The following is a 4,855-nucleotide window of genomic DNA, read 5'->3' as shown; positions in this document are numbered from 1 at the left end:
ATATATATATATATATATATATATATATATATATATATATATATATAGAGAGAGAGAGAGAGAGAGAGAGAGAGAGATACATATATATATATATACATATATATATATATATATATACATATATATATATATATATATATACATATATATATATATATATATATATATATATATATATATATATATATATATATATATATATATATATATATATATATGTATGTATATATATATATATATATATATATATATATATATATATATATATATATATATATAATTAAAGCATATATATATGTATATATATTATTAAAGTATAAGTCTATTTATTTATTTCGTTTTAATTCATATATTCGAATATATGAAATAATATTAATTTTTAATTAAGTTTACATATATTCAATGGAGAAAATATTGGTAAATTGTGTGTTGTGTAAAAAATCTACTGATAATGATAAATATCATTTTGGATGTTATAAATTATGGGAAAATGATCTGCTCAAAATTTGCAATACATGTGCAGGTATACAATTTTTTATGTCATTTGTCTTTAGTTTGATTATATATAAATCAAATTTAATAGATATATTTCTTTATTTAATAGACTCAATAAGTGGTATTTCTTATCAAGAAAAAGTTGTTATAGTTGAAAAAGGTATCATTGTCACACTATATTTGTACTATCTATTATGTATGTATATAAATATGTGTGTGTCTGTTTGTGTGTCTATATATATGCATAATAATATATGTGTATATTATTTAGCTTTTCAAAAGTTCACAAAGCAATCAATTTGTGAAATTTTATCATCAGCATTGCTAAAGTCAATTTTTGTGGGTCAAGTATGTGTAATTCATGTCACCGTTACTGTTAAAAGTTGTTTATTTCTTTCGGATTTAATTAAGAAAATTTAATAATGAAAATAGCTTCAAACAAGTATTACAACATAATGTCAAAATTTGTAAAAATAAAAAAAAATTGCCATTTTTTTAATTTAAAATTTTTTAGTAATTAAGTAATGTTATTTTAGACTTTTTAAAATTGAAGTTTTATTTATTGCTTTATAGCTATACAGTTATAGACATATTATATATAGTTCTGGTATGAAATTAAAACATAAGTTTTATTTTAAATCTTACCAATATTATGTTAACATTATTGTTTTTCTTTTGTAAACTTTATCAAGTATTTGTAAATTTACTTTTCGCAGATAATTTAAGGTTGTATTTCGTAATAGACATAAGAAAACATAATTACAAGATTCAACTTAATTTTAAAATAAAAGGGAACCTTATGGACCAAGATTTGATGTACTTATTGACAAATCAACAAAAAGATGACTTATTGTTGACTTTGGGCAAATTCTCGAATAATCTCAAGGTAAGTGTTATATATAAGCAAATAAGAAATTGATTATCTATGTTTAAAGTTGTTTAAGTTGTTTAATATTATTTTAAAATAAAGAAAAGTTTAAAATTTTGTTTTTTCATTTAGGATAGTGATTTTACATTTAAAGTCTTGGTCCCTGAAGCAATATTATATCTGTTTGCTGAATTGGAAGGAATCTCAAGAAATAAAGTATTGTTCATTAAATTGCAACATTCTGCATAATAATTATTCAAACCTTGTAATATGATACCTATGTAAGATACCTATGATAAAATCTTGTAATTAGGCATTATGATTGTTTGATTTATATATATATATTTATATTTATATCTATATGTATATATTAATTATGTTTTACTAGGCTGAAGTATTGCTAAGTTCTTACTCTTTACAAAGGTATGATTGGTGAAAGGTGAACTGGTGAAAGTTGTCATTTTATAAAATTCAGTACTAAATATGGTATTAATTGATATTTTTTTATTAACTGATTATTTCAGGAAAAAAGCTAGAATAAATTTTCATACATTTTAAATTTTTTACTGATTAGTATTGCTGTGATTGCTTCTAATTTATTCTAGATTGCATTAGCTCCATTAATTGAAACATCCTAATTATTTATGCAATTTTATAATGTACTAATGGCAAATTGCCAATGGCAATCAAGTATATTGATTAATTGAATGACTGATTTCATTTCAGAACCAATGAGTTAGTGAGTAAATTGTCTGATGAAGACGATGATTTTTTTTTAGGTAATAATTTTTTTCTATGATTATTTGTTTGCTTTGTCAAGACAGTTTATTATATGCTCAATAAGTTTAATCCCATGGGGCTGTAGAAAATTGTTCCACTAATCAAAATCTGTTTCATATATAATGCAACTCTCACTTGCTGGTGGTTCCTCTTACAGCCTGTTGCCTATTTTTGAAATAAAATATAACACTCCTGCCTGTTACTATTTTTAAATAAAATAAAACAAATTGTTATTTTTGTATGCATATTTTTTTTTTATTGTTTTAGATAAAAGTCTGGTAATAGGAAAGAAGGTTTCACATATAAATTAATTTTTTTGTTTATTATTTATGCCTAATATTTATATTATGACATATATTAATTGTTTATTTTATTATGACTCTATTAATTTTTTTTTACCATTAGAATCTTTTGAGCGTTAATTATAGTGCAAATGAAAACAGTTCCAAAGACGAATCATCACAAATAGCACAGGTTGATCTCTATTTAAATGATAATTAAGTATTATAATAATTTAAATAGTAATTTAAATTACTATAAAACTTGTTGTTGTCTGTAATAGAATATGACATTTCTCATAAAAACACAAGAGTAATTTTAAGTTATAGTATTTAGAAAAATAAAAATAAAATAGTTGAAATATTATAAGTAATCAAAAGACTTTAAAAAATACGCAAGTTGTGTAAAATATAATTTTATATTTTTAATACTTTATTGATTTAAAAGGAAAATATAGTTTTCTACATTGATATTCTAATACCTTTCTAAATGCCTAGTCAAATTAGAAAAAGTTCAATGATGTTCAAATAATACATATTAAATAGAACCAATATTTTATTAAGTTGTATGCAGGTTGTGTTAGTATGTAAAATATATATTCTAAAAGTTATTATTATATAACAATACATATTTTTAATTATTTTCCAGCCTACAATTGAAAAGGAAGAGAAAAAACCACAATACTTTGATAATTTTATCCAATATTTGACGGAAAACATATATCCACCTGGTCTTGGTAAAAATGATAAACGTTCGTTTCGAAGTGTGGCGAAAAAATATTGTGTAGAAAGTAAGATGGTTAATGATATACAAGTTTTACATTTTTTTAGCGAAACTGCTTTTTAAGTTGTTAATTATTTGTAGATGGTAAGCTCAAGCGAAAAGTGACTGTTTGTGGAAATTCTGTATATGCAAATGTTATTGTAGACCAAGAAGAAAGAATAAAAATATTTACAGCGGAGCATGACAGTCCTTTAGGTGGACATAGTGGCCAAACAAAAACAAAAGTCAAAATTATGGAAAAATATTATTGGCCTAATATCAGCGGAGATATTATAAAAAGGGTAAATTGTTCACTTTTTAGAAGAGGAGTTAACTTTTAACATTTTTACTTCCTCTATAGAATTCCTGATTTTCAATGTTTAAATTTTGTTTTTATAAATTATTTAAAATAGCCTGACTGTTTTAAATCCTTTAAAGGCCCTACCAAGATATACACTCTAGACAACTCTATATTACACATATTTTTTTATCACAGTTTTTAACTAATGGTTTAATAGTAATTATAACTAATATTTATCTCACAGGTAAAACAATGCAAGCGTTGTCAAAAATCTGGTCAGATGCTTTCCGTATCAGAACCTTTACATTCAATAAAGGTAAAATAAAATGGTGTTAATATAAAACAAATTTTATATATTGCCTTTTTTCCATACTCAAAAATATAGAATTTTGTAAAATAATTAATTTAATAAGAATTTTAGCTAAAAAAACTGACTAAACCAAATACAGCAACAATACTTGAGCTAATTTTTTTAGACTACACGAGTTTGGGAAATTGTTGGGATAGATTTTGCTAGCCCGTTTACGGAAACATCAATGGGAAATAAATATTTCATGAGCTGCACAGATCTATTTTCAAAGTGGCCTATTGCTTATGCATTGCGAAATAAGGAGGCTTTAACGGTAGCAAAGTCGATAATTAAGTTAGTAACTACATTTGGGTTTCCATCTGTGATACTTTCTGACAATAGTACAGAGTTTTGTAATGAGGTAAGGACTTATATATAAGTTTTTAATTTTTTAATTTAAAACAAAAGTACTTTAATGAGTTTACGAAAATTTCACTGTCTTTCTAGTTGAACAACGAAATGTATAGGTTGTTAGGAATAGAGAGAAGAAAAACGGCTGTCTATCATCCTCAAACAAATGGCCAGGATGAAAACACAAACAAAAATATAAAGAGGCATTCATTCTTATTTTGTGTATTTTTAAATTCTGCACTGGTCATATAAAAACATTGAAATTAAAGTATTGTTACAGTCAATTTGTAACAAAATTATTTATTGTACTAATTTTTATTAGAAAAATAAGAAAACTAATTGATGAAAATCAATCCAATTGGGATGAATTTCTTGATGTAGTTTTGTATCCACTACGAATTGAAAGACAAACCTCTACAAAAGTTTTGCCATTTGAGATAATGTTTGGGGGTCGCTTACCTGTTTTTAGTTGTGAATTAAAAGATGTAAATACATTTTCTTACATGTACTTAAGTGTTTAAAAAACTCTTAAGTACATTTATTTAAAATATTACAAGTGCATTTATTATAGGAATCGCATAATATTTTACGGAAATTCCTGTTTTGGTCCTACAGAGGAAGAAGTTGTAGTTGAAGTTGAAAAAAATAAGAGCCATGTTAAAAATTTAAC

General features: G+C 23.8%; 2 long non-coding RNA genes across 2 annotated transcripts; both read left to right on the top strand.

The window, feature by feature from the left end:
• The first annotated feature begins 390 nt into the window (after positions 1-390).
• On the top strand, positions 391-847 carry LOC136083613 (uncharacterized). The gene is made up of 3 exons (XR_010639938.1): positions 391-523; positions 605-655; positions 767-847. It is a non-coding gene; the product is annotated as an uncharacterized LOC136083613 (long non-coding RNA).
• A 3,214-nt stretch (positions 848-4,061) lies between these two features.
• On the top strand, positions 4,062-4,385 carry LOC136083612 (uncharacterized). The gene is made up of 2 exons (XR_010639937.1): positions 4,062-4,195; positions 4,282-4,385. It is a non-coding gene; the product is annotated as an uncharacterized LOC136083612 (long non-coding RNA).
• Positions 4,386-4,855: the final 470 nt, after the last annotated feature.

Source organism: Hydra vulgaris, chromosome 08 (assembly GCF_038396675.1).
Source record: "Hydra vulgaris chromosome 08, alternate assembly HydraT2T_AEP".
Taxonomy (NCBI): Eukaryota; Metazoa; Cnidaria; class Hydrozoa; order Anthoathecata; family Hydridae; genus Hydra; species Hydra vulgaris.
The sequence above is the reverse complement of the archived record's forward strand: the minus strand, read 5'-3'. Positions and strand labels throughout refer to the sequence as shown.